The sequence below is a fragment of the Phodopus roborovskii genome, unplaced genomic scaffold, assembly GCF_943737965.1.
Source record: "Phodopus roborovskii unplaced genomic scaffold, PHOROB, whole genome shotgun sequence".
NCBI lineage: Eukaryota > Metazoa > Chordata > Mammalia > Rodentia > Cricetidae > Phodopus > Phodopus roborovskii.
The window spans coordinates 5,882,163-5,896,138 of NW_026126541.1; the positions used below are offsets into that span (position 1 = coordinate 5,882,163).

General features: G+C 49.1%; 1 protein-coding gene across 1 annotated transcript in view; it reads left to right on the forward strand.

Moving 5' to 3' along the window:
* Window positions 1-981: 981 nt before the first annotated feature.
* Gpam (glycerol-3-phosphate acyltransferase, mitochondrial) overlaps window positions 982-13,976 on the forward strand; it is a 53,259-nt gene continuing 40,264 nt past the window's right edge. Inside the window, exon 1 of the mRNA XM_051200015.1 lies at window positions 982-1,147. The gene's annotated coding sequence lies outside the window, so the exon portion shown is untranslated. The remainder of the gene's footprint in view (window positions 1,148-13,976) is intronic.

Below are 13,976 nucleotides of genomic sequence, written 5' to 3' on the forward strand. Positions count from 1 at the left end.
GTAGATTAGGGGTTGGGCAGAGTATGGCAGCAGGGGTTCTGGGGGAGTTGGCGAAGAGGGAGGCAGAAGGGGAGTGAGTATTTATGAGAGGAGGGTCTTTAAGACTCTCTAGATCCTCTTTCAAGTTCCTTTCAATGTTCAGCTGTAACATGTCAACACAGTTAAAGGTACATGTTTCTAGAGAGTTGGGGGGCTTCCCCCCCCCGGGCATTTAGCTTCTGCAGTCAGGTCATAGGGATTGGCAAGATGCAATGCCATTATGTAACTCAGCCGAGCGAGCCTCCAGAATACATCTTCTTTACCATAAGTCTTTTATCTTAACAGATCAATGCTACCTTGGAAAGAATGTGGCTGCAATGGCCGGACAGATGGAGAGCCCCTATCACTAAAATTGGGAAAGTTAGCATCAAGAACGTACCATCGTATGCAGGTCCCACCTCAAAGGAGAGCTAAAGTCCCCAAGGTGTCCCTGACATCATCAACATCACCAACAGAGAGCTGCATACCCAGTGTCAAACATACTTGCCCTCTGTTGACTCTATACATTGCTCAGCTCCTCTCGTCTGCTTCCCAGTCCCCCCGAGGCAGTGAGGAAGGACTCTTGGCAGCCAGGCTGGGAGCCTTGAGCTCTGTGTGACCCCTAAGATGCTCAGTGTAGCTGCCCCCATAGAGAATGGGCTATTGAGCTCTGAGCTTCACTCCCTGGTTAGGAAATCCCCACCAGTTGAGGCCAAGGAGACACCCAACCCCCCACCCCGCCCCCGTGCAGCATCATTAAATTATAACAAGCCCTAAAACTGGCTCCAGAAGCTGGGTCTGCCTCTTCTCATGCTCTCAAGCTTGCGATTGGCTGATCAAGCTCAGCCTAGCAGGCCTTATCTCTGGCTGGTTATTATTTGATGAAAGGGCCTCCTCTTCCTTCTGCTATTGCAAAACTAGCCTGGGAGTGTTGGCTGCTGCCTGCGGTGCTTTTCTGGGGTTACTGCCCTGCACCCAAAGGCCTCCGGCCTCCAGCCACACAAATAGTCCCCTGGAGGAGCTTTTTCATCACCCACGCTCAAGGCTGTCTTCTTCTGAAGCCGTCTGGGACAGCTTTGCTAGTCAACTGACTGGAAATAATTCCTCAAACACCACATCAAGGATACAGGTACCTGAGCAACTGGGAACATGGGGGCCAGTTTCTTGGTACAATGGCTTTGAACATGGGGATAGGATGAGTCTGGGAAGGAAATGAAGTGGAACACAGAACAAGTAGATAAGGGTGGACAAAGCGAGTCTAGGAAGAGAGAGCTGGGAGTCGTGGCACTCTGTGGAAAAGCATCACGCTTGGGCAGCAGATGTCTGCAGCTTGGGTGACTGAAGTGCAGGGGTGTTGCTAATATAGCTGTTGCATGAGTTTGTCTGTACCCCAAAGAAATTCTTCTTGAGGTCTGCATACCCTTTAGACATCTGCCATCTGTCACCCTGGCTCAGGGGAAAACCCAATTGCTTTCACTTGAAGCATCCTTCAATCCGAGGTGCAGTTGGGACATGACCTTCAAGTGTGCTGCTGAGGGATAAGAATCCAAGTCCTTGTATCCATACTCAGGGGAAATAAAAGAACAAAGGAGACGCTCTGAGCTTAGCATTTGGTGTCCGACTTAGCTTCCCAGTTTGACGGAGATCTGTGTGGGATGCGCCACCACTGTCCCAATGGTGTTTTCTGAGCTGGTGTCTGGCCTAGTGCTCTGTGATTGACACATCTCCTACAGATGAGAGCTGGGCTCCAGGGGGGACAGAAGACACATGCGGGGACCTGTTATGTCAGACGTGGAGGTGGCTAAGGAGGAGAGGATATGGTGTTAAACAAAGAAAGCCCTTTTACTTTAGTGGTTGAATGGGAAAGAATTCTCTCATGCTACTATGGGGTTTTTGGTTGTTTCTTTGCTTGAGACAGGGTCTCATCGCTGGCTGGCCTCAGACTCACAGAGATCTGCTTGCCTCTGCCTCCCGAGTGCTGGGATTCAAGGCGTGTGTCACCGTGCCCAGCTACTTTGGGTTTCTTAAGTCTATCCCCAGTGCCCACCCGCAAGTCACAGGGTAGGGACTAACCACACAGATAGCCTTTCTTGGTCACTATCTTTATTCCCAGGTGTGTCTCTCCCATTGTCACAGTTCTTAAATGTTTGGATACAGACTGTCTCTGCTCTGCTGTCCGTGGTGGAAGGGAAGGAGAGGATAGCTATGTTGCGTAGACTTCTATTCAGATGGAGGTCTGTCCTTGCCCTCTGCTCTGTGGGTTCCTAGCAGCTGCTTTTGTGGGCCCCGGTGGCCTTTCTTGGAACAACAGTCAGGTCTGGGGGTGCTCACCAGAGTGAACCCTACTCTTGTTCACTTAAGGGGCAGGTGGGGTGGAGGACAAAGGCTTTATTGCCTACATCTCTGCTGTTCGGGGAACATTTCCTCTTCCCATGGCCTGGCTGACCTGGGTTTGCTCGCTCCGCTGGCCTCCTTCGGTCCTTCCCTTCTCTGTCTTGCTAAAGGGACGACACTCAAGCCCTGTGATCCTCCAGACACAGACCGCATCACATTTAGTACCCCAAAGCACCCTTGCTCTGCCAGTGATCGTGGGTCAGGCCAAGTTAAAGGGCTACTATGTCGGCTTCTGTCTGTTGGGTGTGTCCACCCAACAAGTCGGGAGTCGATGAACTTCCTTTCCTGGACTTCTCCAGGTTGTCTTGTGAGTGCTAGTTTCTGATCTATGGCTGGTGCCAGATGGACAGCTCTGCCCCCACATCGAGCGGGCTTAGCATGGTAGCCAGGCCCCGGGGCTCCACAGTTACTGACACGCGGCATTCTTACCGCTCATAACATCTGACACGGACGGAGAAGCTTCTGTGTGCTGCACACTGCACACACCTCACTTCAAGTGCTGTGTAATTGACTGACTCAGTCTTCAGAACGAACAAGCCGGGGACGGAATGTGCCAAGGCATTGCGGGCGTGAGCAGACTGTAAGTTAAGGAATGTGCCTAAGTTTGTACAGTCGGTGTAGATTACAGAGTCCATGTCTTCACAGCGCAGTGACATGGAGCAGAGGAAGGAAACAGCACACGATGACAGCAGGCAGAGCGCGGCAAGGGCCCTGCGTGTCCCCTGAGACCCTTTCATGCCTGTGAGCTGAGGGCACCGAGTGTGTGTCAGCGTGTGAGCTTGGCTGTGAGATGGTGTTTCCGTGGGTGCAGGCCTCCAAATGAAATGCTTTCGGGGGGCCAAGCTTCCCCCTCTGTCAAGATCTGCCTCCCCCATTAGCCACCCTCCTGCTTACCCATCCCAGCATCGCACTTCCTTCTACAGACCGGGGGAGATTTCACACCGGGCTTTGAAGCAAACTAGCCAGCAATGCGAAAGAAGGCTCTGTGTCTCCTGCACTGTGCTTTGTCTTGGAGAATCTCATTTATCTCCTGCAGAGAGTGGGGTGCCATCACCCTGCCACTCTGTGCTTCAGCACGGGTGGGGTGCCGTCGCCCTGTGCTGTCACCCTGGACTTGAGCATGGCCACTGACAAGAGCTGGAGCTCGGACCACACATCAGGCAGGTCTAGACGCAGCCTGGAACTTTGTCACCCAACGTGAGCATTCGTTGGACCCTTGGCTTTGGGCTCATGGAACTCTACTGCCTGGCCTCTGGAATCTGCCTGCCAGGCAGATAATCTGGCCCTGTCTCCCTCCCTGTCACTGGAGGATTCTCCACATAGAGGGTCCTCAGCCTTCCCTTTCTTCCTAGGGCCTGGGATCTAGCACCTGCTTAGGCCACTAATATTTGTGGCCCTTACTATTACCTAAAACAACCCCCTCTGAATTGCCCCCCTCAGTCTTAAAGGGACCAGGCTCCCCCTCCTCTACTTTCAAAGAATGTTCTTTGTGTATTTGCTTTTATGTGAAGGGCCTCAACTTAAGAAGCTGCTCTGGTTAGGTTAATCTTATTAGAATCATAGTAAGATACATTGGAAGTAACTGAATCTTATGTTTCTCGTTTGCATTTAAACCTTAGTTTCCCTGTCTGTAAAATGAGCACAATATTTTGTTCATGAAATGATATTATGCTCTGTGCTTACCGTGTTTTTTGTACATGGAAAAAGAGTGGAGAGTAAAAGGAGTTGACCTTGCAGACCCTAGGGTTAAATGGGGCATGGAGTATTAAAAGCAGCATTAAATGAACAGGCCATTTATAACTGTGGCGAGGACAAAGGACTGGACCTAGAAGGGAGTGGGAACCAGTCAGGAAAGGGCTATTTGGCATTTGCACACCTTACTTCAGGGGACCTGCATGGGCCAGGGACCTGCTCGGTTTGGGGCTCAGAGTCTGTGAACAGAGGACAAAGCTTGGCTGAGTGTTCATGGTGACATCCCAGATACTCTTGACCCTTATCCAAGCATACAGCAAGAGAGAGCCATGTGAGTCTCTCCTGGCACCTTTCCGTCCCATTTCTCTGATGTTCAGGCTGTTCCAGAAGGAGGGACTGGTCCACTTCATCTCCAGGAAGTCCCTCTCCAGCATCTATTCCTACCTCCCAGCTGCAGTGGCAAGTACTTCCTTTTTACCCCATCCCAGGGGCTATGTTCCTCTTTCACCCCAAGTCCTACAGGTGCAGCTTGGGTGATAAACCCACCCAGAGTGCTGCTCTCTGCTGGGGGAGTTCTGAGAACAGGAGCCTTGGGGGTGACCTGGGAACTGAAGATCTGGAGATGAGCTCTTAGTCTCTCCCTTGAGAGTCCATGCATGTCCCAAAGCTGCCCATTTGGGCCGCCCCAGGGGAACCATGTGCCTGCGCCCACCATCTTTTATGAACTCGGGCCAGGACGTTAGAGACAGTACTTATAAAAGTTGGTTAGCTTATTTTCTAGACAAGCCCAATGGCTAGGGAGGGGTTGGGAGGTGAGCAACAAGGAGACTGCTAGCATTAGGCCCCTGCACAATGGTGAAGGAAGCTTCTTTAACTCCCTCCCACCTTTCCTTTTAAGGTCTGCCCCCATGGTCTCTGGCAGCATACCCTCTTCCTTTCCTTACCAGAGCCTTGCCTTTATCAGTCTGTGAGCCAATCCCTGCCCATTGCTTCCTGGGTATAAGGTGAAAAGGGACCTCCCAGGGGCCGGGATGTTTTAGCCAAAGATGCCCCAAGGAAACAATCGCTGGGTGGATGGACCAGGGCTGTGATTTGAGGCGCAGGACACTCTGCACTTGTATTCTGGGTTTTTAAAGTCCTCATTGGATGGGGCACTCTGAGGACTGGATGCTGAGAAAGCAACAAAGATGCGATGTGGAGAAACATTACACCAAGAGTATTTCCAAAGGCATTTCACCAGTACATAATACTCCAAGGCAACCCGCGCGCCTCTCCCTGCACTCAGGGGGGTCCATTGTCAACATTCGCTTCCCAGAACCTGATCACCCCACATCAGTGACATCCAGCTCTTCAATTGCCTGCAGCATGACACCTGGGGTTCTGGGTGTCATGCTGGGTGTGATAATGAAAGTACTCAGTCACCAGTCCTGGGGCCTCAGCAGAAGACCCTGCTGCAGCAGCTGCAACAGCCCTGGGTTCCTGCTTTCCTACCCACCGTGCAGCCTCACTGCACTTGATTAGGAAACTTAGCTTTGTCTCCATCCAGAATGGGGGTGTGGCTTCAAGTCTCCTGCCACAAACCAAGGCAGTCAACCCCCCCAAACCAAAGCAACAACAAAAATCCTAAAACAAACAAACAAAAACCCTAACCAAGCTAAACAAAACAAACCAATCCCATGAGCTGCTCCACCTGAGTCTTGAAAGGCCAGGGCATTCTTTTCCCTGTGGCCACAAACCTGACTTCTCTTCGGGGGTAGGTGACTATGGATGGGAACTCTTGACCACTGCTGCCAACACTGTGTATTTTGAATCAATTCCAGATAGCAACTTGGAAGAACTAGGGCCTGGGGAATTGGGAACTTTAGCCTTGCCCATAGAAAGTGGAGGACGAGGCCTCAGCAGAAGGCTGGCTCCCTCTCCCCTGGAGATGCCCCTCAGGGACTTGCAGCAGACGCTGACATTTCGTTTACAAGCACCTTGCAGCAGTCCCCTCAAATCCCATGCAATTATCTCGTTCACTGATATCTTGTTTGTGGCTTAGGGTGAGCCAGCCGAACAGGGTGGGGGTACCCCCAGACCAGGCAGCCGAGCGGCACCCGTAGATAAGCATCACGCTCCGTCCTTCCTACATTGTTTCTTCAGAACCCCTTTGGAAGGCCAGCATTCCTGAGCCACCTCTAATTAGTCCTGGACTCAGCAACAAGGCAGAGTCACCCCACTTAAGGAAGCCACAGCACAGAAGAGGGGACAGGTTATTAACAGGAACCGGGATGTGACATAGTTGTGTGTGTGTGTGTGTGTGTGTGTGAGAGAGTGTGTGTGTTACAATGTGCATGTGTAGATGTGTAGACCAGAGCACAACCTCAGATGTTGTTCAGGCTGTATCCACCTAGTTTCTGAGGCGGAGTCTTTCGTTAGGACATAGGGATTGCTAATTAGGCAAGACTGGCTGGACAGTGAACTTCAAGGACCCACCCGTCTCTGCCACCCTGGTGGCAGAATTACAAGTGAGACCCACCATACCCAGCTTTTGACTTGAGTGCTGCCGATAGACCTCAGGCCCTCATGAGGTGGCAATATTCTACTGACAGCTGTATCCCAACCCCAACTTCCCCTAATTGTAGGTTTTAATACAGGTATACATATTCAATTTAAGGACTCTGTCTTTCTGAGAGTCTGTCTTTCATGCTTGTTGGAGTAGGAAAACATTCTCTCTCTCTTTTTTTTTTATAGACCACGGTGCTTGTCCCTTGACCAATGTCCAAACCCACGCAGAGCCACTGGGGTGTATCTCACAGTGTCTGAGTCACAAACTGTCTGAATGGCAGGGACACAGTTGAATTTTATCACTTCCTAAGATGCTCAGCCAGTTGTGGCAGTCAGACCTTAAATAGAATATACTGTGTTCTTAGTGTCCCAGGCTCCTGTATGTTTAATGCCTTGAGTATCTGCTTTCTGGGCCAAACTCATGAAATTCTAAAAGGGATTTATCCATCTCAGACAGCAGTTGCAATGGAAATAAAAGCCATTGGCTCACTGTGTTAGCAGGCTGCTCAATGTTTCATTGGTTTCAAGATAAAAGGGGTTGTGTTAACCTAGGTTATCACTTCCTTTTAGATGTGCTTAGTCTATTGTAAACGCTGCCAGGACCCTGGCCTAGGCTCCTCTGTCCACCTGCTGGGTTTGGGGAGTCATGGGATCACTAGATCTACTCTGGGTACACAAGGGGTCAGAAGGCATATGGCTACCTTGATATTTTCAGAATAGTCAAGAGCATTGGCAACCCCCTCAGCAGGTAACTCAAATTCCAGTAATCACAGTAGTAGTGTCCAAGTAATTGGGTTTCTGGGTTTGATGTTTAAAATAAGCAGGTCTCGCTCAGCTTAGGTGTCGATCTGTAAGGTGGGTTTGGCCACATCCAACTGCACAGAAAAAGCTCATGCTCGACAGATTGCTGCCTGGAGTGAGCCTAGTGCATCATATCAATAGAAGCTTTCATTTCCCTGTCTGCCACGTTTCTTAGGGACTCAACACATCTCTTTGCATGTACCATAGCGCAAAAAAAAAAAAAAAAAAAAAAAAAAAAAAAAAAAGTTCACACTGTTGGGGATAATGCTAATGTAATTGACTAACTAATCTATTTTAGAGACAACTACTTTCTGGACGTTTCTACCTTAATCTATGTGACCCTTGACTGCTACTATTTTTAACTTGCCCGATTAGCTATTAAAAGTTTTCTTTGACTTCATCACTGTGGCTGATCAGCACACAAGCCCAGGAAGGTGTGGGAGTGTGGAGAGCAAGGATCAGCAACAGCCGGCAGGTCAGTGTGGATGCTGGGTTGCTGTCTTCTGGAACCTTCCTTGGATGCTTATTCCCGAGTTGTCCAGACTGGAGCGTGGTGGAAGGCATCAGTGGAGTTCTCACTGTGGTCTCCATCAACCAGTGTGTGTGCAGAGCAAGGGTCTGTCTTCATTTATTTATTTTTGTAGTTAAGAAATTCTAGCATCTCTATACTTTGAAAACTTCACACATGTGTACAATGTATCTTGAGCATAACCCCCATACACCTTCCTGCTGACCATCTCCCTCCCCAACACAACTATCTCCATACCAACTGCATGTCTTTTCAAAATAATCTATAACCCTTGAGTCCTGCTAGAGCCTCCCATATGCAAGTGGGTGTGGGGTCATCATCTTTTGGGATCCTACCCAGAGGAAAGTGATTTACCCTGCCCCGGTCACCAACAGGAGCTCCTCCTGGCTGAGTGCTGGAATTTCAATTAATTAATTAACTAATTAATTTTGAGACAGGGTCTCATTATGTATCTCTGGTTGCTCTGGAACTCATTTGTGCAGTAGAAGAATGGCTTAGAACTCACAGAGATCTGCCACGCATGCAAATGATGAGGGGCCAAGTCAGGGAGCCTCAGGGTACAGATGCACGAGCCTGTGTGCTTCTCTCTCCATTGTGGGCTCCCGAGACCTTCTGGAGAAAGAAGCTCTTGCCAGAATAAGCTCTCACTCCAACCTCAGTAGTGCCAACTACCACTTGGCTCATCTTGGGGAACTCAGGTCTTCCAGAATCTCAACTGTCCATCAGAACTGAGAAGCCCCGGGCAGGGTCCATCCTAGCTTGGAAAACTGTGAAATAATATTACATATGGAGAGCACACACACAGGCGATACCATGGTCCTGTTGGTACCAACTACTGAATGGAAATCCAGTGTCAGTAAAATGTACCATTTTTCTTTATTGAAAAAAAGTTTCATACAATACATATTCTGACCATGCCCCCCCCTTCCCCAACTTTTCTCAGGTCCCCTCCACCCCTCTGCCTCCGTGCCGACCTCTAGGCCTTTATATTAATGTGGTGGATTGGATGAGAACGGCCCCCATGGACTCACGTTTGAATACTTGGTCCCATTTGGTAGAATTTTTTTTAGGTGGGATTAGGAGGGGGTCACTGGGTTAGAGGATCAGGCTTTGAGGGTTCAAAAGACCCTGCAGTTTCCAGTCATCTCTTCTGCCTCATGGTTGAGGTCAAGATGAGTGACCTTTGCCCCGTCATCACGGACTCTGAACAACAGAAAAGTAACTAAGACAACTACCTGCAGGGATAAAGACTTGACAAACATGGAGAAAAGCTCAGGAGAAGTGGATGAAAAGGTAAGCGACAGGACTTGGGACTCGGGACTCGGGACTGATCAGAAAAGGAGCCCTGGGCTCTGAGCGGAGATCAGCAGCTGGCACAGCTGACTTCTCTCTCACCCATTCCTTCCCCCTTGCAGAGGCTGCTTTCTTGTTCAAATGTTGAAAGCCTGTGTTTAGGAAACTGTACAAAAGTTGAGGAAAATAAAGCCAAGAGCCACACTCACATGTAGTCTATGGAGAGCTTGCTTTGTTGTAGTGGGAGAATTCCTTCAGGGTTAGGAAAATTATTGCTTCCTCTACTATGTCTCTAATTACATAGGGTTAACCTAGGGAGGGAATCTAATTCTCCATCTTAGCAGGGAGAAGAGACTAAGTACTACACATGCTCACATACACAGAGACACACTGACACATACACAGGCACACACACCCACACATATAAATGTCACATATGCATGCCACACAAATACACCACGCACAGAAATACACATATCACAATACATTATAAATGCATACTACCTGCCTCATACACATATAGACTATGCATACCATGTGGAAGTCATAAATATCACCTTATACACAGGACATATATCACACACACATCGTATTTATACACATACACACCGCATACCACATATATATCACATGTGCCATCATACTACTTACACACCACACATCATTTATATACCATGTACACACAATACATATCACACATATCACATACACCACATACCACATACACACCACATATATACCATATACACAACATGAATACGCTATACATGCACCATACACACCACATCCGCACCACCATACACACCATGTACATATCACACGTGTACACCACATATATACCACAGATGAATCCAACACATTTCACACACACATAGACCACACACACACACACAAGCACATGCACACGCATATATTACAAAATATGCACATTCTTCCCCAGCACTGCCCACTCCCTTTCTGCATGCCACATGTACTTTATGCGTACATGTGAATGTGCACGTTCAATCTCATACATTAGTTGCCTCTCAGAGCAGAGTGCCCAGGGACAGGCCCTTTAGATCCCATCCCACAGCTGTGTTGCCTATGCACAGCCAGCACTGTAAAACTCATCCTTTGTCCCTCGCTCACGCCATCTCAACACAGAGCCAAAGGACTGGCAGATGTGTCTGTGCTTGCTGTAAAGCTGACACTCAGGGCTGAGGCCAAACAACCAAACACAAACAACACTCATCTTGTCAGTGAGATGGCAAGAGATCGCTCTGGGCTGGCTCAGAGCTACGGTCCTCACTTTACCTGTGACCTGTCGTCTATCACTCCTAAGTCTGCTTGCTGGGAAAACTCCAAAATGTCCAGGCTTGGTTGGGAAAGGCAGCATTTAGCACAGTGACTTCATGCATGCTTTCCTTCGATGGATGGTGACTCCTGGTGAGGATGTGCACGCGGGTGTTTGTGGGTGTTGGCAGGTGAGTCATGTCTCACTACAATATGAATGAATCCTTGGTCAAAGGATGTAAGCCGCGCTAACCTCCACTGTGATCCTAAAGGTGAAGACCATAGTCAAGTACAGTCAAGGGTTCAGCACAGCCCTGTTTCCCGTCAGAGCCCCGCCTCTGTTTAACCTTCCCGGCTGACGTTTACCTGTCTGCTGTCTTCCCTGTCTGGAGAGACTCGCCGGGCACAGACCACGTGCTTACTGCCTTTCTTACACCCCGTCTGCTCCTGTCTCTGTCTCTCTCTCCTCTCCCTGTGTGTGTACATGTGTAGTCTATGTGTTCACGAGTATGAGCAGGAGCATGTGCATAGCTGAGTGGAAGGTCAGGTGTTTTTCTCTATTGTTCTTCACCTTGATGTTTGAGACAAGGTCTTCTCCTAAACTTGAGTTTGCCAATTCAGCCAGACTGGTTGGCCGGCACAGGCCAGGAATCCTCTCCCCACCTTCACGGCACTGGGACTGCAGGCGTGTGTTACTGTGCCATGCTTTTCATGGGCACCTGGGATTGAACTCAGGTCACCGCGTTTGTGTGGCAAGCCGAGACAGCACATTGCCCACTGAGCCACCTCCCAAGTGTCTTCCACCATTTCCTTCAGTTTCTTTCTAGAATTGCATAGAATGAGGTCTTCAGAAGGGATGGTTAGTCGTAGCCCATGGGCCACTTCCTGCCCACCGCCTGCTTGGTAAATAAAGTTGTGCTGGCACACAGCCCCATTGATTTGATCATGTATTTTCTGTGGATTGGTTAGCAAAGCCCAAAATACTGACGAGTTAGCTCATTAAAAAAAATAATGACTTATAGTGTTGGTGTTGGAGTCAGTCATGCTGGTATTCAAATAGAGTTTTGGTTTCTTGTTAGCTGTGACATTGGGGAAGGGCTCTGTGAAACCGGCATCCACTCAATGGGGATAAGAGACTGCTTTGGGAGCTCAGGAGGGAATTGAGTGAGACTGTTTATAGAAACCCACACCATGTGCCTCGCATTAAGTTAGTGCTCTCATGGCCATTCACTCCCACATCAAGCAAGCAAGCGTGAGCGCGGATGAGCAGGCATCCTTCTGCACGGCAAATGTGTCTCAGACTGTATGGCTAATACACCTATAAACTAAAGTTAATTTCAGACAGTGGTAAGTGCTGTAAACAAAACAGAGCGACATAGAATAAAGTGGCAAGCCTGGGTCAGACAGTGCAAATGGAGCCAAGAGCTGAAAGTAAGGATGAATCGGCAATTCAAAACACTCAAGAAAGCCTGTTCCTGGCAGGAGGAACCAGAAACAGAGGCCCTGAGCTTAGACTGGTTCCAGAAGAAAGAGGTGGCCGCGGGGACTCTGGCTTTGAGGGAGAGAAGGGTGGCAAAGGGCAGAAGCAGGTGAGAGCCTGTGCCCCCCGGTGAAGGGGTTCAGCTCAGAATCAGGGAAATCTGTGACAGGGACGGACAGAGTGAAGCTGGCCTGCGGGCGCATTCTTCATCCTCTGTAGCAAGTACGATGCTGGCAGTGGTCACCACTGGAATGAGCATAGGGATGGGCAGGGGGCCTCCTCCCAGGCCCTGCCTCCTGCTGTGAAAATCTGCTCAAACCACCTTGCTGAGCTCAGCCATCTCCTGGGGCCCTAACTCACCTGAGAAATCTTTAGGCTCAGGCCAGTAGCTCTTTAAAATCGCCCATTTTCAAAGATCAAAGTGCTTCTCTAGGTAGAGCACTTAAGGGACTAATCAGTGAATGTAAGCTCAAGGCTTCCAGTAGTTTCCAGCAACAGAAGACCACCAGATAAGCATTCATGGCCCTGGTCCCCATAATTAGCATTTCTCTTTTGTCTGAACCCTGGGCGGGCGTGAAGGGCCTGCGTGATGACGATATTTTACCTGTTTGAGGCTTAGTGAAAGCCTCAGATACCATCAGTCACCCCAGCTGCCCCCACAACTGCTAATAATAGCCACACAGTAGCCACAGCGAGGAAGCGCAACTGTATACTCCACTTGGAAGTGACGGTACACTTTTAGATTGCCTACTGTATCCGTTACTCTTCTTGTTGCCATGACACAATGCCTCACAGGCTCGCAGGGACAGGGGCTGTGTAGGTTCACAGTTCACCCTGAGGGGGCAGCGGTGGTGTTTGGGGGGCTCAGTCCGGGTGACAGCGGTGCTGGCACAGCCCAGTCATGTGTCGGTGGATCAGGAAATAGAAGTCTCAGTGGCAGAAAGAGGCTGGGCTAGACATCTGAAGGCCCCTCCGGTGGCTTACATCTAACAGCTAGCCCCTCTGTGCCAGTGGTCCCAGAACATTCCGCAAAGCACCGCCAGCTGGGATCAAGCGTTTGAATACACGACCCTTGTAAACGGAGGCAGAGCTTTCAATTCATGGACCGCACAGTCTCAAATAACCGCAAAGAGACTTAATAATAATTATAAATGCTCAGCTGAGACCTCAGGCTTATTACTAAATAGCCATTACATTTCAGTTAATCCACTTCTATTAATCTATGCATTGCCACATGGCCGTGGCTTCTACCAGTCTACTGGCACGTTGTTTCTTGCGCAGCTGCTTGCATCTCTTTCTTTTTCCACTGCTCCTCATCCAAGTCCTCGGTGTAATTGTTCCTCCTGACCCTATCCTGCCTGGCTATTGATCAAACAGCCTTTATTATCCACCAATGAGAGCAACAAATATTCACAGTGCATGGAAGGGTTATCCCACAGCAGACCCTACCTTCTGACTTAGATAACGCCTCTTCTTCTTTTTTTTTTATCATCTCCATCCTTGTCTCCATCACCTTCATCACCCTCAAAGTAACCCTTTACTGAAGTATGAACAGTGAGCATTTTGTCACAAAACCCACGGCAGGCTAACTTAACAAAAAAAAAGAGATCTATATATTCAAAGTTCTGGAGGTGTAAGGTTGAGGGGCCACATATGGTGATGACATTCTTGCTGACAGAGTCCTGTGGTATCACATGGCCAGAAACACGGAGGCTATGTGTGTATCTGTAATTCCTCCCTACTTCTTATAAAACTGTCAGGGTCAAAGCGTGGGCTCCCTTCTTGCTGCCGTATAACCCCATTCACTTCTCAGAGGCCCTACTTCTTTGATCTAGCTACCTATTTATTTATTCTTATTTTACATATCGATCCCAGTTCCCTCCCACCTCATCCCCCCCAACACTCCACAGGGAGGGATCAAGAAAATCTGTCAAGTCATTTGGAGTAGGG